General features: G+C 34.6%; 1 protein-coding gene and 1 long non-coding RNA gene across 5 annotated transcripts in view; one reads left to right on the forward strand and one right to left on the reverse strand.

Annotated features, from left to right (window-relative positions):
• PCDH9 (protocadherin 9) overlaps positions 1 to 19,612 on the forward strand; it is an 896,718-nt gene that overhangs the window by 650,982 nt on the left and 226,124 nt on the right. The gene's annotated exons all lie outside the window — the stretch shown is intronic.
• On the reverse strand, positions 776 to 18,105 carry LOC116574502. The gene is made up of 3 exons (XR_004279348.1): positions 17,907 to 18,105; positions 13,444 to 13,469; positions 776 to 1,057 (listed from the first exon to the last, which is right to left on the reverse strand). It is a non-coding gene; the product is annotated as an uncharacterized LOC116574502 (long non-coding RNA).

Genomic DNA, 19,612 nt, shown 5'->3' on the forward strand with positions numbered 1-19,612 from the left:
TACTCAGTATTACATATTCAAAGTCTCAATGAATATATTGTTTTTCACTGGTAATTTTGTATATTTAAAGAATTTGCAGTCACATTTTTGGATTAACCAAGGGGATTCTTCTAAGCTTCTAACCAAGTCTTTTTGATAAATAATTATCAGCTTCTTTTACAATGTAATTATGTCCATAAGATTTTTGCATGGTTTACGCACAAACAAAAAATACATTCTTTTTCCATTACTGCTGGCAATTTTTTCCCTTTATGTTTTTCTCTAATCCATTTGAACTTGAAAGGATGGACTACTTCCTCAGCAGTATTTGGGTGTCTCTCGTCCATAATCTTATTGATGGGCTCCTTTGTAATTTGTAAAGCAAAATTAAAATCGACCTGTAATCTGTTAAAACAGTGCTAAGCATTCACATCAACCATTAGCTCTGATAACTCCTTTATCTTTGTGAAGAAGGAAAGGCTCTTAAGTATTGATTTTAAATAACAAAACATAGCTGCTGATCTAGTTTTCCCTGTCACATATGCAGTTTCATGGGTTTTGTTCTTTCTTACTTAATGGTTGCTCTTTTTGTTATAAAATAATATCCTCTTCTATTTCGAAGGAGTATTGTAGACTTGTTTCTTTCCTGACAGACAACTGTAGTTTGAGTTTTTGCCACAATAGAGACCTAAGTAAAGTGATGTAAAATTGTAATTGAGGATGTTTTCCTACAAAATATTCATGATTAAATTATGTGCTTCAGACAAACATTATAAAAATAATTTATTAGCACAGTTTGATCAGCGTATGACAGTACCATTCACAACATATAGACTGTTGATTTTTTGTAGTGGAAAGAGTCACCCTCTCCAAAAATATTCTATGTGCTTCCCTGTACTTCCCAACTCCTTTGCAGCTAAGTAGCTTCATCTCCCGTGTGTCTGCCGATGGGATGAAGTCTATCATTTCCCGGCTAATGAAGAGCCCAGCTCTCGAGTCCCTCTTTTTCAGCTGAGTTGACCTAGAAGGCTGCATGTTCCTGATGAGAATGGAGTGTCAGTCTGGTCTTTGAGTGGCTCTGTAGAGAGACTCCAGCAAAGATGATGTAACATAACAAGAAATAAACTTTTGTTTTATGATAGCAGATATTCACAGTTCCTTTGTTATTACATCATAATGTAACCTATCCTGGATAATAGAATTATCATGAGCAGAAATTATCATGTCATCACCTACCATCATATGTCCCATGAAAATCCACTGCAAAACTTTCAGAAAAATCTTATTATAATAATATTCTCTATGTTAAATTGAGGAGTTTCTTATTATTCCATTTAGCCTCTTACATATCAAGGATACGAGTGAGTGAAAAACCAGAAAAGAGTGAAATTGTTCTTTAACAGAAAGAATTGTGCTTGCTATAATTCATCTTACCAGAGAAGATTCAAGGGCAGAATGTCTCTAGAGTTTTTGGAGACATTATAGGCCAGTTCCTCGAAGAAGACAGTTTTTAATTTACTTAAAAGTCCTACTAGAGATTATTTTTATGTTACTTTCTCAGGTTCAGTTGTCAGATACCAGAACGTGATTTGTTCCCAGTGAACTATATGTAATTTGCATCTAATTTTCTCAAGCTCAAATTTTACATTAAAAAGCACCTTGGAATCTACTAACTGTTGATGTTTTATTTTCATAGAAATTCATATACAATGTGATAAAGCTTTTGATTTTATCACGTTGATTTATCTAAGAATCTAATTCTGCTTTTAAAATTCTGAAATGTTTAACTACCAGTGAAGAAAAGATTGAGTTTCTTCTGTTTTTTGAACGCTATGACATAGCCCATGTATGGAAACAGAAATTACCTGTTTGTTTCTTTGAAGAAAATCCACTCAAAAGTAAATCACCTTTCTACATACAGGGAAATAGAGTTTACACCTTAATGCTTGAGTGGCAAACTATTTATAGTATAGTAGCCAGTTTTCCCAGTACCCACATCTTGTATTCAGGCTCTAGCAGAAACACAACTACACACACACACACACGTGTGTGTGTGTGTGTATAGTGTATATAATATATAATATAAATTATATACGTAATATACATAAGATTATATTATATACATATACAAAGTTCAAGTCTCCATTACCTACAAAACTTTTAAAATTTTAACAATGTATTTTAAGACTATATCTCTTGTTAATTAAATTGCTACTATGGGACTCTATACAATTTAGAATCGGTTTCATACTGCATTTAGAGCTTACCTTTGGTAGTCTATGCTCAGAATAAGAGTCTGAAACTAATTTTATTCCACTTGTATACTGTTTTAGATGTTAGAGGCTAAAGAAATGAGTATGTCAGGGACCTTTACCCTCTAGATTTCCCAGTGTAATGGAGAACATCAATGTGTAAATGGAAAACTTCAAATACAAGTTGATTATTATAACTGTTACAATAGTATGACTAATTGAGTACTTTAATATGCAAAAAGAACCTCAGATAGTTTCAGGAGAGAAGATTAAAAGAAATAATGCAAATGTGAAATGGACAGTAACAACGGTAAAAACAAAAAAATGAAAAGTATGTTTTGCAGATAATTTTTTTTTCCTGAATTTGGCCATCATTTGGATGATAAAAGGAACAAAGAGGTTTAAAATTGCTACCAAGAGGTGCCTTGTTAGCACAGTAGGTAGCACGTCAGTCTCATAAAATTGCTACCAAGATTTCTAGTATAAATAACCCAATAATTCCATTGATTATATTAGAGAATCGACTATCATTAATTTTAACCATTAATTTGCTAGTGTGTTGTTTCTTTTTCCTCCAAATTTCTTAGTAATTTTTACTAGCTGCTCTTGGTTTTCCTAGTTTTATATTAACCTTGCTAATGATGATGTCTTGTGCCTATTCAATAAAATCTGACACCTAAACAGTTTTTCTGCATACCAACAACAACAAAAAATGTCAAACTGCATATTTATTTGTCACTCTTCACCTTTTGGATATAAACTACATGGATTTTAGCTATTTATCTGAGTTCAGAAGAAATACTTCAGAGTATGTTTATATATCTAGCTGTCCATTTAACATCTGTAGTCCCTTATTCAGTAAAATTTTGAGGTTGAGTTACTGCCTTACTGTTTCAAAAAGTTACAACTTTGACAACTACCTTCTTGGAAAATGTGTTATTTCTGAAAATGGACCTACTATAAAGTTGCAACAGAAAACATTATAAATATCAAAACTCAAGTTATAGCTACATATTTAATGTCTAGAAAATAAATGTGTGGCATTCTAAAAACTCACTTCTAGGGGTTAAAGAGTACTTTTTAGGTGGTTAGGAAAAAAGTAATTACTATTGATTAGCAATTGGCTCAGATTCTGTAGAAGGGTTATTAAGGTCTTAAAATACAGAACAGAGTGTTATAAACAATATTGTGATCTCCCCAGTCTGTCTTGGACTAACCATTTCTTTGTCTGAAGTGTCCTTTTGACATAGCTTATGCATCTCAGGAGCTTTGATATAAGGAGCACTTTAGAACTAAATACTATTTCAGCACTTAAAAGGGAGATTGCTCGGAAACCCCCATAGAAGCAGTATAAACTCTGAGTGAAATGGAATAATTCTAGCACCTATCAATAATCACTCACTGTATATGAAATTGTTATATGAAACTAATTCCTCTCTATTTATAGGATTATAATGAAAATAGAAATGACTCCAAAATGTGTAAAAATGGGGATATTATCAAATGACAGAGGAAATAAAAAGTCTCTATTATGTATGTATTTTTTACATACAGGAGAAACTTTATATTATTAAGAGATACCTCTTGAAATCTAAGTTAATTTTCAAATGGTTGAACACAGAATTGTTTTTGTACGTGCCTGGCATTTGCCCAAATGACATTTTTATTGTGAGTCGGGTCTTTTTCTCCCCTTGCATACCTCCTCAACACAAGTAACCAACTTAGCTCCTCAATCTTCCACAGAAGTCTTCTCTCTCCTTTTGGGCAGTTTTTGTCCTGACTGAAGTAATGTACAAAGCCACACTACAAATCAGCTTTACGTGTTACAGTATGGTACAAATGGCATATATATTTGAGTTACAGCTGACATCAGTGAGAATTTCACATTAATCTATTTAACTTACACAAGTTTAATTTGCAGTAAGAATAATCATTTATTCATCCCATCAGCAATCCACTCAACAACTGTTTAGTGTGTTTTTATAAAATACTAGCCTATATGTTAGGCATTGGGAATAGAAGGATACACAGGAACATTCTGCTATTATGTTGGTCCTTTCTTCAGTCTTCTTCCAAATTAGTGGGATGATTTTGTTTTATTTTTTTTTAAAGCTTTTATTTATTTATTTGACAGACAGAGATCACAAGTAGGCCGAGAGGCAGGCAGAGAGAGGAGGAAGCAGGCCCCCCGCTGAGCAGAGAGCCCGATGGACCATGGTTCCCAGGACCCTGGAACCATGACCTGAGCTGAAGGCAGAGCCACACAGGTGCCCCGGGATGATTTTGTTTTAAAACTAGACGTCCTTTAGACCAGTACAGGTGCCCATTTTTCTTTTTTTTAGCTATTTCATATTGTTAAATCTCTGGGCCAGTCATCAACATAGTGAACACATTACGTTGATTTTTATATGTATGATTTTCCCGAAGATACAATCAATATCTTATTAATTTTAATCCAGTGCCTGGAACTCTGCAGGTTCTGAACATTGTTTGTAGAACTGAATTAACCATAAGACTGACTATCTCAGTAACACAAAGGGAGTTGGGATATGCCTCAAGCTCTGGCACTAGGCTCAGTAAATATGTCAGAAGTTCGTGGAATTAGGCCCAGCTGATAGCTGAGAGGTAATGACACCGTCCACATTTTGGTCTTATACACATCTGTACTGAAAGTCCAAGGTGGAATTTAATGATGCCCAAAGAAAGATACCCTAGCATTAAGGAAGTGAAAAAGGAAGTAAACATTCAGACAGGCAAATATTGAGCCTAGGGGACATAGGAAAATAGCTCAAAGAATCTCTGGCCATGAAAATCTTGGCTGTGGTAGTATAGGCTGTGATGGGGAAAATAATCTAGAATCTAGAAATCAGCATCAGGAAATTTCAATGAAGATCAGATGTTTAGGAATGTATGGATAATAATCTGCCTTGAACCAGATTAGGGTGAAGAGTGGACAGGGATAACTTGCATAGTAAACAGAGGCACCTGTGGTCTCATCTTTGGTGGGCTGGAGAAAGAACTTTATCAGGGACAGACCATTATAAGACAGTTTGCCTTAGTATTCTTTGTGTTTGGCTTGTTTATAAATGGGTTCATTTTACATTTAAAATTTGGCAATAGGTAATAAGAAAATCAGACACTTCCCTCATTAGGATAAAATCCCCACGCAAAATGTATTTTTTCCATAAAAACTGAATAAAGCAAGAGTAGGTTATTTGGCTGAAATTGCATCCTATATTATATGACACATGTTTCTGCTCTACTTTTTGAAGTAGAGAATGGTTCCACACTATTTTCAGTGCAAAAAGTGAAAAATGTACATCAATAGTTAATCATAGCCTTGGGGTTTATATTAACCAAACTTTGTTTTTGCTCAACACCAAGCTTTACTAGAACGTCATTCTTCTGTATCATTAGGGCATCATTGTTTATGTTATACTCTCAGGTAGGTATCAGAGTGCATGGAGAATTTTTTAAAAATTAGTTAGCTGTTGTGGTGAGTTTGCCTTAAATTTGACATGACTTCTAGATCTCTTTCCTTTCCTGTTACCTCCTCCCTCCCAGTTTTCTCACATTTTGCCACCTTCTTTGTAATTCTTTCTAATTTAATTCTTTCCAATAGAGAAAAAGCCAAGGAACAGCAGAAGGGCATGTGATTCCAGGTGCTTTTCCCAAAGTTGGTGAGCTGTCAATGCTATGAATCCCATGGCCTCTGTGATGCTATGAATCATATTCTCTATCTTTTCTGCAGTGAGATACATTGCGCTTCAAGTCTGTCTGTCGCTGTAAAAAAATAACCAGTCAGTCTCCTTTTGGCCGAGAGGGCTTAAATTGAATATTTTAAGGTCCTTCGGGATCAGAGTTCCAAGGTCATTTTAGGGAGGTTTCACATCAAATCAAGGAAAAGACACTGTTGGCCAACCTACAGGGAAGGATTTGTTGCTAGAAAAGCTCTGCTTCTCTTAGAAAATGAAAAATTAAAAAAAAAAAATTAATTGCCGAGTCACCCTGAGCTTGAAACCCCAGCTGACAGGCTTGTGAAAGTAGATTAGCCAAATTTCTGAAAATGTCATGAATTACTTTTGCTTTCCCTCAATTGAGAAGAGTGTCAAGGGTCTAATCAAACAACTTGTAGTAGAGAAATCAGGGATATTGGTCTAGAGTATCATTTGTAATGTCGTAAACATGCAGTATGTAACGTCTCTCTTGTGTGTTTGTGAATCACTTAAAAGGTACAGAATGACTGCTCTTTGATAAAAAATGCCAAGCTGTTTAGTCGGCGCCATCTCTCTTCCTTCCACTAATTCTGTGTTAGTTAAGATGAAGTTTAGCTGCAAGTGACACAAAACCCAAACTAGCGTGTGACATTAACAAAATAGTAATCTACTTTTTGCTTATATACAAGTTTAAAGCTGGGGTGGGGCTTTGAGCTCTCAGGGGTACAGCTTCTTTATACTGTTTGGTTTGCCATGTATTGCCTCTAACTGAAGACAGCAGCTCTAAAACCTAGGCATGAGGATGGAAATGGTGGAGGTGATGAAGAAGAGGCTTAAAAAATATCCTCTAGATACCTGTTTATAATCATTGCCCAGTACTTAGCATCAAGGCAGGCTGGAAAATATATTGTGGTGGCCACGGGTCCATCCAAAAGGTACATTTCTGTGGAACAAGGGAGGAAAAGAATTTGAAGGAAAGCCAGACATCTCCACACCTCATTTGTTTCAGAGAAGTCTTATAAAATATTAATATACTTGTACTATAATTTTTTTGAAGAAACACCAATTGGATTTTAGATCCTCTGACTTACAAAGAATTTTGTAAACCTTGCATGAAATTATCTTACTTGAAGGTATCCATTAAACTTCATTCAACAATTATAAAATAATGAATGCAAAACAGCAGCACCAGATGAGACTACGGGATTGTATGTATCAATAACTCAAAATTATCTCTTTGCATCATACTTAAAAATGTTTTAAAAATATAGATTTTCTTTATTTTTTTCAGTTATGGCTACTTTTTGCTAAATATAGAAGGCAAATTTTTAAATGACGAGTTTTTTCTTTCAATTAATGTTATTATAATTTGTTTTCTACTCAAGAATTTCAAGAAAAAAAATAGTGTTATTATATCCATGCCTCTGAATTGGCATTTCTCATAGACTCCTCTATTATTTCGTTTAATTAGCACCATATAACCAAGAAAAATAGCTTTACAGTTACCCCAAGATTTTAGAACATATCTTTGATTGTCAAACCTGTACAAAATTCATTTGACTTGTTAACAACCTTTGAAAACTTTCATGATAAAGTAGCTTTTGGACCAATATTTCTGAGGTATTAGGTTCCCCCTATAAAACTAGTTTAGTATATGCATTTGTACACTCAGCCAGACAGAGCTGTCTTTATGTATATGTTGATTGATTTCACTGGTTTATAACAGTGCATTTAATTCCATAATCATATATTTGAGCAAGTTGGGAGATACTAGGTTTAACAAAATTCAGCAAAATTCTATAATGGAACATTTTGAAGATCTTCTAATATGTTATTCTTCACTGAACCTCTTCTAGAGAGGTATGTGATATGTAAACATATTTCACCACATATCCTCTATTCTAAAATCAATCAATTATCCTCATAGAACTAGTATTCTCTGGGAAACATTTTAAGAAATGATGAAAATCAGGCGCCTGGGTGGCTCAGTTGGTTAAGTGACTGCCTGCAGCTCAGGTAATGATCCTGGGGTCCCAGGATTGAGTCCCGCATCAGGCTCCCTGCTCAGCAGGGAGTCTGCTTCTCCCTCTGACCCTCTCCCCTCTCATGCTCTCTCTCTCTCTTTCTCTCTCAAGTAAATAAATAAAATGTTAAAAAAAAAAAAGAAATGATAAAAATCATTGACTGATGTACAAATGATTGGTTTGTATATTTAATAAAATCTAGTTATAAATTCAGCATACAACCTGCATTACCATAACCCTGGAGAAAGAGTCTTCATAGAAAGAGGGTAGGTGGGGCGCCTAGGTGGCTCAGTGGATTAAGCCTCTGCCTTCAGCTCAGGTCATGATCTTAGGGTCCTGGGATCGAGTCCCGCATCCGGCTTTCTGCTCAGCGGGGAGCCTGCTTCCCTCTCTCTCTCTCTCTACCTGCCTCTCTGCCTACTTGTGATCTCTATCTGTCAAATAAATAAATAAAATCTTTAAAAATAAATAATAAAATAAAGAGGGTAGGTACCCATGGTGGTCATCTCAGGAGCATTGGGCATATCTTAACTAGAAACTTCAATTTTATAAAAAGTCTCTAATTTTGCTGAGTTAGTATTTTTTTAAATCTAATTGTATTTTGAATACTAATCCTGTAGCATATAATAATGTATTCATTGTTTTGTTTCATTTATCTAGGCTGTATCTGTAACAAGAAATTCTTTTGAATGACTTTGTTCACTGATGTCCTTCATAGACATCATTTATTTGCTGCCTTTATTCCATCTCACTAGTAATAGAGTAAAACAAAAATGAAAGGAAAACATTTATTATTGAAAACTACCATGTAGCAGTGATGATACTTAGCACTGGAAATATAAAATTAAGGTAATTGTGGACTGTAATTTTAAATATGGAAGAGAGACAAAAATTGATGCCTATCCAGAACATTACTTAAAATCCTATAAAATGCTTTAGAATTGTCTAGAACAATTGTCTAGGACAAAGAAAAATATCCATATCATCAAACTTCTAATCAACTTTTAGAAAACCAACATGTTTGTTAGTTGTTACAAAGACCAAAAAGGTATTTGCATATAAACCAAGTAATTTTAAATTAATTAATCTTGAGTGACAGTAAATATATATAAATTCTGAAAGCAGGACTTGTGAGTCTGGTTTTCTGACTATAGGGCATGATAATTGGATGTTAGTAGCAAGATTAAATGACCCCTACATGGAAGATGCATTTAACACTAAAATGGTAAGCTGTTTTAAAAATCAGAAAAATTAGAAAAATTAGAAAAAAATAGAAAAATTTAAACTAATGTAACAAAACACACACACACACACGAATGTGTGTGTGTATGCTATAAACATATTTAAAAGTCAATTCACAGGCCTCGATCCTTAAATTATTAAACTAATAAGTAAAAAAGAAAATAACTTTTTATTCAACAGGGAAGAGTAATCAAATCCAAATAATTGAAAATAAATTAATAATTAAAGGGGTTATGACATGGGAGATAGAAAAATGATAAGATAGATAAATGCATATAAGAGCTGGAAAGTTTAATTAGTAAGAAAGGGAGAAATCATAAAGGAGTGGGAATGGAGGATAAAGTTTTCCAGTTATGGAATGAATAAGGCATGGGAATAAAGGACACAGCATAGGGAATAGTTAATGTTATTGTAATAGGGATGTTATGGTGATAGACACAGTTGTGGTGAGTGTAGCATAATGTATAGAGTAATTGAATCACCGTGTTTTACACCTGAAACTAATGTAATATTGTGTCAACTACACTCAAACAAAAAAATTATAAAAAATAAATTGGATATCATTATAGTTATTGCAATCACAACAAAATAAATCCAAGGTAGGAGTTTCATAAATTATAGAAAATTACTAAAATAAAATTTAAAAAAGAATAAAACTAGCATTTATAACTTTCATATGAATAGATCTTTTAAAAATTGAGTAATATTTTGAATTATAAAGCTCTAATATTGCCAAGCTAAAAATGTGTATTTAAAAGGCATTATTGTTATGTTTTAGTATACCTCATCTCATTACACAATAAAGAAGGTATAATTGTTCTTCTCAACATGCAGACAGTGAAAAAACAGGCACTAACACACACACACACACACACACACACACACACACATGCCATAAAGCTTCCTACAAGTTATAGTGTCTTTAAGGTCATTATTTTATAATTAAATATTATTTAAATTTAAGTAGTTACACAAGTCATTTATATATTGGCATATCTCTGACTCTTTAGATTATTTAAAACTGTGCATTCTATATTACAGGCTTAAGAGTTTTGCTTTATTTGGAGGGGAAAATAGGAATACCACTTTTTTAAATGATACCTCTAAGAAAATTTCCTTCCACGGGTTACTAAAGATAAGCAGCAGTATGGCAGTAGTTCTTTGTTATCCTTGTGTAAAATTAGGGGAGAGATGTGTAAGGACACTTTATGTTTATCAGGATTAAGGAAAAAGATGACAACCCAAGCAAATATCGGAGGGATGTGCGAAGGTTTTTGCCAATACTGGAAGTAATGCAGAATGCAGTCAGTCACCTTTATGCCCATAAGAAAATGTACTGTATGGTTCAGTGGATGAGAATGGCAATGGTTAGTAGAAAGTCAATTTAATTAACCTACTCTCCCAACAACAGCCTTGTATACTCTGTTTATTTGAATATTCGGTTATCAAATGGAGAATGTAAAAACACTGGTTTTGCTTTTTTTTTTTTTTTTTCTTTTTCGACTATGGCATATAATGCCCCAAATTAAGAATAAATGCCCCTAAGGCACCCCTGACTCTGCAAAGTCCCACAAAGAGTATACAAATCATAGCTTGATTTAAATAGTGGTTAAAATAAAATGCTTTTAGCAATTGCTGCTTACATGGAAAATAATAACTGATTAATTTAAATATTATCAATGGAATTTCATTTCTATAAAGTTGATGCTATGAGTAACTGGGATGGAGGCTGAAGTAATTATAGGGTAATGAACCTATATAATTTGTCAAGTTGTTAAAACCTAATTTTATCAAATACAGAAGTATGTCATCATCAAATTAAAACAAGCTTGATTTTTTATTACATCTCTTGAAATCTTTTATTTACTAATTTGATATGTTTTTATCTTACATCTTTTTAACCTAGAGAATGAAAACTTAGGGATGGGTAAATCAATATCAGAATGTTCTGTTCTGGCTCACCAAGGGAAAAACAAATTTGAAGATTTCTCAGTGAAAATAACTACTGTTCTCTTTGTCGTGATTCTAAGTAACAATAAAACAAACATAATTAGACTGAGCATACAAATCAAGGAAAGGAAATTAAATGTACTTTATGTTTTTCTTATTCAGTGTATTCATATAATCTTAGGATAACAAATGATATCCCAATTCTGTCTCACTCCCTGTATAGGACATAGAACATAGTTTGGGTCTAGATGATTTTTGATTAGAGACAAAATTCTTATAGCAGGACACCACTATATTTCATTTCTATATGTTATTTGGATTATTTGTTTATAATACATGTTGTTTGAAAGAAAAAAAATTAAAAATGTGTTTTTGAAAATGTTTAATTCAACTGACTTTTTTCTCTTTTCCCTCTTTAACCACTTTACAGTGCACTTAATGAGTTTATGGGATAAATGTTCATTTCTCAGATTGAGAAGAATTATACCACCTGGGCAGATTACATATTCATGTTTGAGGTGCAAATTACATATGCTGCTTATTATTTTATTCTATTTTCTAGTGATAGGAAAGAATAATGTGCCTGTGATATTCAGTCTAATGTGCAGTTGACTTAAAATTATTTTATTCTCTTCCTCAAGAACACCATTATGTTAATGAGTATGTAGAAAGAATAAAAAAGGAAAAAAAATAAAATTATTGTAAAGAAAAGATATTCCAGAGATGCCTGGGTGGCTCAGTTGGTTAAGCGTCTGCCTTTGGCTCAGGTCCGGATCCCAGGGTCCTGGGATCAAGCCCTGCATTTGGCTCCTTGTTCAGTGGGGAACCTGCTTCCTCTTCTCTCTCCTGCTCATGCTCTATCTCTCATGATCTCTCTCATGCTCAAATTAATAAAATCTTAAAAAAAAAAAAGAAAGTAAAGATATTTGGATCAATGCTCAATTGTAATAATCTTTATATATGTTTGTCCTAAGAGGTATATTTTATGACTATATAACTTTCAATACATATATATTAATTAGAAAATTATAAATATTGTAAATTTCTCTATCCTGATGACTGTGTAACTCACTCTTTTTATTTGTATGAGTTCTTCTGAGAAACAGAACCAGTAAGATGAATATATGAAATTTTAAATGTAAATGTAAAATACATGCAAACATAAAGGGATTTATTTTTAAGAAATTGGCTCCCATGTTTGTACAGGCAAGTCCAAGCTTCATAGGGTGGGATGACAGACTGGAAACAGGCAGGGGTCAGTGTTGCTGTTTTGAAACAGAATTTCTCCTTGCCCAGGAAACCTCAATTTTTTTCTCTTAAGTCCCTCAACTAGTTGAATCAAGCTCATTCATATCATGTAGGGTAATGTTCTTATATTCAAATGACTATAGTTGTTAACCACAATATAAAGTACTTTCACAACCACACCAAGATTAAAATTTGATTGCCTAACAGACTAAGCTATAACTTAGTCTAGCTGATATATAGAACTAACCTTCCACTCATTAGTAAAATCTGCTGGTCAAATTTAATTTAGTTTTATAGCCTGGTGTCATTAGTGGAAATAGTTTGTTTGATATTTCACACAGACCTTAATAAAGCAAGTATAAATGAAATAATGTATGGTGAAGATGATTACTAGTCTAAGCCCACCAAAAACTTTCATATCACTTCATTCAGTGGCTTCTCATCTACTGCTTCCTACAGGAGCTTTCTCAGTAAGTCTCCTTAATTCACTTTACCTATATGTTCAAGTCTTTAAAATACAAAAAAAAAAAAAAAAATTGCAGGAAGTAAAAAACTAGAAGGGCATATGTAATTCAAGTCCGTTATTTTACAGATACATAAAACTTCAGTGACCATCTTTGATTCTCTAGGTCACGGAGATATATGAACACATTTTTCTAGTTCTTTCTGTGTTTTGCCTATGATCTAGTAATGTGACTTTTTTTGGGAAATAGTTTCTTTGCTGATATAATTGGTTAAGAAGTCATACTGGATTAAGGTCCTAAATCCAATGATTGACGTATTTATGAAAAGAAAGGAAGAAAGGAAGGAAAGAAAGAAAGAAGGAAGGAAGAAAGGAAGGAAGGAAGGAAGAAAGAAAGAGGAAAATCATGCAAAGATACAGAAATAATAAGAGAAGATGGCCCTATAAAGACGGGGGCAGATTGGAGTTAGATTGCCAGAAGCCAGGGGACACCAGAAACCATCAGAAATTGGAAAGGGCAAGAAAAAGTTTCCCCAGTGCCTTAAGAGGGAGCATAGCCCTACTGATACCTTGATTCTGGACTCCACCTTCAACTCTAAGAGAAAAAAACTCTGTTGTTAGAAGCCACCCAATTTGCGGTAATTTAGTATGACAGCCCTAAGACACGAATACACTCTCATTGCAATTAACCCTTGGATCTTTTCTGCTTTCCTTACATTGCTTTTGAAAGGAATAAAGAGTCTTAACTCTTACATGACTTGTATCAAATCTAAGAGATTCTTGGGACTTTGTATATGGAGGGAATGCCCCATTTTGGCACTATTCCTTAGAGTCTTTCATGGTAGAAAAAGTAGTGGAATGTATTAGGCTGCCATTTACACTGACAAGGAGGAAGGGTTTCTTCTTCAGTGAATATGTTTAAAATGCCACATTAGTTGAATTGAGTTGAATTGTCAAAATTATTTTCCTCATCCAATTTATTCTTACCCAGAGATTTACCTGACTGAATCTGTGATGTGTAGAGTACAGTAAGTTACTTCTGTGATCTTAAGAAGGAGCAGCCAAGGGTATCAAAGACAGAATCTTTTGAGGTGTATTGCTCAGTTTAGAGCCATGCTGCAACCAAAGACTCATTAAGCTCATCTAATTAAATAAAAACAATAACCCAAATAATTAAGGACAAAGTCATGACCTTTAATGATCCCTTAGCTTATCACTGTTACAAAATGAATTTTAATTACCATTAATGGTCTATGTATATGTAAGGTATGACACAGCAGTTATAATCTACCCAAAGGGAGTCCTCCATTCCTTTTGCACAAGAGGTACCCATTTGGGAATGGTTATTAATTACTCATGCACAGAAATAAATGTGCATTACATTCTCAAGACATTTTCTGACAACTGTCATAAAATTTTAATTGTATCCTGGGTGGCTTCTAATATAAAATTATCCTTGAGAGCTTTTAGGAAAACTTTAAACTTTAGTTGCCATGTAAAGAAAGCTTAATATCTAATTTTCTGTTTATGTTCAGGCAGCATAAGTTACATTTAGTTTACATGAATAGAACTGACAGTTTGATATGTGGTTCAGATCACATTTAATTTCCTACTAAAATTACTAAATTTGCAAAACCAGCCTCCAATGTACTGTGTTTATATGAACCTACAATCTGTTTTTCAGTAGTTTCTTTTTAAATATGTGTGTATAAATAGCTCCCCCCCAAAATTCAATGTATTATTGCTTACTTTTATTTAGAAGGCTATTCAGCAGTCAGTTGTTCAGATTCTAAATTACGAGTCACAGCCTAGGAGATTTTGGGAATCTCTTAGAAGTGAATTTTGGAGAGATAGTAAGGTAAAAAAAAAAAAAAAAGGCAGTAAATATTAAACTTTTAGTGATTGTAAGAAATAACCTATAGGTGTATATTAATTATCTATTACTGTGTAAAACCAAACTAAGGCAAACAAACAAAAACCCCTAAAATTGCATGGTTTAATGTAGTGGCCGTTTGTTTAGCTTGAATTCTGTGGGTCTGCACCTGGGGCTGAGCTCAGCTGGGTGTTTTCTCTAATTGTTGGCTGGGTCCTTTGACTGTATTCAGTTGCTGGTCATATGGTGGATAGGGTAGGGGATGCGTGGTCTAAGATGGTCTCACTCATATCTCTGGTCATTAATACCCTGTTGGCCTAGGTGAAGGGCAATTAGGCCACATGTTTCCGTCATCCTGCAGGCTAGTATAAGCTTGTTCTCAAGGACAGTTTTACAGTGTCTTGGTGATGGAAGTGGCCCTGGGAAAGATCTCCTGAGTCCTAAGCTTAGAACTGGCACAGTTCCATTGATTCCAGCCCATCAAGATACAAGGCATACATAAATAGACTTGACATAATCAATGCGAGAAGCTGCCAAGTCATAGTGCAAAAATAATGTGATTGAAGGGTAGAATGGGGATTTGTGGTTCCTTTTGCAGCCTATCACAAGATGCTTGTCAAACATGAATGGTTCCATACAAAGATTCTAATTTAGTTGGTCTAGAAACTACTTCAATAGCATTTAGAGTGGAAATAGCCCATAGTGACACTCAAAGTACCTATGGTTCTCATAAAGTTGGGGTTGGTTATAATTTTGTTAAGTGTTAAGTTCTCCACCAATGAAATAACAAGTTAGAGTTGATAATTCTACGTGCCCACTCAAGTCTACAAGTCTTGCTATCTAACTTCAGTTATCTAGGAAAGCATTTCACATTCAGTATAACATTATTAAATATTGTATTACCCACAGATGTTTATTTTTTTTTTAAAGATTTTATTTATTTATTTGACAGAGAACACAAGTAGGCAGAGAGGCAGGCAGAGAGAGAGGAGGAAGCAGGCTCCCTGCTGAGCAGAGAGCCCGATGCAGGACTCGATCCCAGGACCCTGAGATCATGACCTGAGCCGAAGGCAGCGGCTTAAACCACTGAGCCACCCAGGCGCCCACCCACTGATGTTTAAAACAATATTCCTATTTACATAATTTATACTAATTATTTTTAAATATCTTATTCTGTCCAGTCCACTATTTTACATTTATAAATTAATGGATCAATTAAATAAACTGATATTCTTATCTATCAAGTTTCAAAACAACAGTTCTTTTTACTATAGGGCTCTTAGGTTGTCTGGATTATAAACCTTTTAAATTCAGGGAACATCTTTCTTTATGCTTCTGTGTTTTGAAATAGTGCTTATTTCAGTGTCTATATGCTTTATATGGAGTGTCATACAATACAAAAAAGAGTATAAGTTCATGGTTGAGATATGTCAGAATTTGTATTTCTTTATTTCATTCAACAAGAGGAAGAAACATAAAATACCTGAGTGTGTGGCTCTTAGGAAGAATTTCCAGGGAAGTCCTATTTGAACTAAATCTTACTGATGAGGATGAGATGTCAGTCAGATCTATGGTTAGGGAGGGTGAAGGAAGTAGTAAGGCAGAAAAGAAGGAAATATCCCAGTTTGCACAAAGATGTCATGTGGTATTCATTGTGTAGTACAAAAGCAGAAGAGAAAAAGGCTGACTCTGGTCCACAGGGCCTGGGACATCATGTAAAGAACTTGAATATAACCCAAAAGTTATCTGAGAGTTTCAGGAGATAAAAAATAAATTTCCCCAAATTACAGACATTTCAGATCAGTCTAAGTGAATGATACTGACTCTGGAATTTGTGTAGAGGGAGAAGAGACTCTACAAAATCTTGGGATGATTAGAAAATAGCCCATAAAGGAAACAAAGAAGATCACAGACTTTCAGAAGGTAATGTTGAGTATGAAGAACAAAAAAGGCTCTGCCATTAATAAGACTGGAAAATGCCCATTAGCCATGAAGAGGTCAATGGTGGCGGCTTCAGTGAAAGTGGCTTCAGTAGGCTGTAGGAAGGTCTTGAGTGATGTTAAAGACAGGAAGATGGTGGATGTAGACCATCCTTCTGAACAATTTGGAAGTAAAGAAAGAAAGACTAAAAAAATCTTCCTATGAGCAGACACAAAATATTTAAATATCTTTATAGATAAAAAACAATACATCTATAGCTTAAAGTTTTACTTCCATTTTACTTAATGGCTTAGATTCTTGAGATACTATATTGATAATTACACTTCTCACTGGAGAATAAGCTTTTGCCAAAGGTTCTGTTGAAACAAACCTTTCACACTCCCCAGAGAGAATCTTTTCACTCCAGACCTGTAGTGTACCTCATCCCATGCATGATGGTTAATTTTATGTGTCAAGTTATTTACGTCACAGTACTCAGATACTTGATCAAACATTGTTCTGTATGTCATTGTGAAGTTATTTTTACATGAAATTAACATTTACAAAGAAGACTGAGTAAAGCAGATTATCCTCTGTAATTGTGGTGGGCCTTGTCCAATCATTTGAAGGCCTTAATAGAAAAAAACATAAATAAATAAGTCGCTTTCCCATAGAAGAGGGTATTTGCCAGCAGACATCCTTTGGACTCAAACTGCAACTCTTCTCTGGTTCTCCAGCCCACCAGCAGCATACTCTGTAGGTTTTATACTTGAGAGATTCCACAGTTGTGTAAGAAAATTCCTTAAACTAAATCTCATTCTCTCTCTCTCTCTCTTTCTACACACACACACACACACACACACACACACACAAACTTTGACATTCTGGCAAAATTAATTTCTCTGAACTTTTAAATTGTGGATGGTGTTTGCTGAACATTTGTATATATGAAAGTATTAAATCATTACCTTCTAGTGATATATGCTCTTTGGAGATGTTTCCCCCACTCCTAATTGATTTCCATATTCATATTTTAATTGTTATCCCATTACCTTTCATTCTGTCTTTGTGAATAATATGCAGAAACGAAGAGCACAAAGCACTAATTAATGAAAATATAAGTGAAACATTTATATTGTCTGAACACCATTAGCATGAAGGACTTTCTAAGAGTATTCTTGTCACTGAATTAGACAACCAAGGTAACTCTAATGAGAAGTACAGAAAAAAATATCTTACCTTCTTGTATTCCTATATTGCATTTTTGGTTTTCTAGTGGCCTTGTCAAAGAGAAAAGCACATTCGTTTTTGCACAGGAAGAATTCACAATGATTAACTTGGAGGGTCCTTTCAGTGTTTAATGACAATTTTACCCAGTAGCTTTTAACAGGAACTTGTGAAAAAAACGTTTACCTCACTTCGGTCACTGAATCCCCAAAGCCTAGAGGACTTCCTGTTCAGTGACTAAGTTATTCAGTGACCAAATGTGCCCTGGATAAAAGATTTATTTTAATTAGAATAACTGTTTGAATGACTTCTGTGTTAATCTTTACAGAGTAAACACTAAAGACTTTTCAATAGTCTGCAAGGCTCTACAGAATCTGGCCGCTGGCTGTCTCCTTGACCTCATCCCTTCACACATCTCCCTTATTTCTCCCAGTGTCAGCACTACAGGCCTGCGTTTATTCTGCAGACATGCAAAGCTAATTCTTCCTGGAATGCTCTCCACCCAGGTATCTTCCAGCTCCTTCACTTCTTTGAAATTTTCTGTTTAAATGTCACATTCTCAGTAGGCCTTCTATGCTCTGTAAAAATGTCAGCCGATCCTGTCTTCTTACCTGTTTGTTACGTGGATCAAGACACTGTCTGTTAATTATAGAATTAGTTAATTAAATAGTTAATTCGACGCATGGGTAGGTTTCGGGTTCACTCCAATCCAGACTCTGTCTCGACCAAGAGTCACGCCAGTGCTCAGCACTCGCTGAACATAATGCATCATTAGCTGACTAATGAGCCATGAAAACTCAAGGGTACTCATAACCAGGGTGCTTGTGATCGCTGTGTGCAATGCAACTAGTGGTTCTCATCTGGGCAGATAATTAGAAATACCTGAGCACACTCCCAGCACTCCCACGAAACACAGGCCAGCTATACATGATCTCCATCCTGCCCCCCCACCTCTCAAGTTGAGGTGTATTCTTCAGAACAATAGTGTTGAGAGCCAAAGAAGTCGATTCATTTAGAGCTGTGATGTAAAAAATTGTATGTTGTACCCCCAAAATCCTTCCAAGAGATGTGGGAGAGTTTTTAGCTACTAAAATTCAGCGACAGAAACCACATTAATTATAGGAAGACGAGGCTTCCTTTTGTGTCTTGCTTTCCCATCACAGACAGGTGAGAATGAAATGTGAAAATATATGGGAAGAATTTAGAAGACCATAAAGGGAGAACACAACAAAATTTTTGTAAAAACCAAAGAAATAAGTGTATTCTTATAGTGAAAGAAATTGTGCTAAGTGATTAAACTTATTCCTGTTATTAATTAATATTTTGGTTCAGTTGCATCTTTCCTTGTACAAAAGGAAGGGAGGCACTGGGAAGGGGAAGGTAAGGCCCAGAGGAAGGGACGCTAGATGAGGACTCAGAAGACCTGTGTTGGGGCTCCAGCTACCTTAGTCCCTAAGGTGTATGACATTGAATAAGTCACGTAATAAAATCAAATTGCTTATTATCTATAAAATGCCAGTAACGCTTTTCCTAAAACTATATGGACAGTGAGGATAATCGAGTGAAATAATACTTGAAAAATTGCTTTCTAAACTTAATGGGTCCAAAAGATATGTACATGTATTCCCGTGTGCATATACAAGTGTGGTTTTTAAGATACCATTGGAGGGGCACCTGGGTGACTCAGTCGGTTAAGTGTCTGCCTTCAGCTCAGGTCA

The sequence above is a fragment of the Mustela erminea genome, chromosome 15 (assembly GCF_009829155.1).
Source record: "Mustela erminea isolate mMusErm1 chromosome 15, mMusErm1.Pri, whole genome shotgun sequence".
In the NCBI taxonomy this organism is placed as follows: Eukaryota; Metazoa; Chordata; class Mammalia; order Carnivora; family Mustelidae; genus Mustela; species Mustela erminea.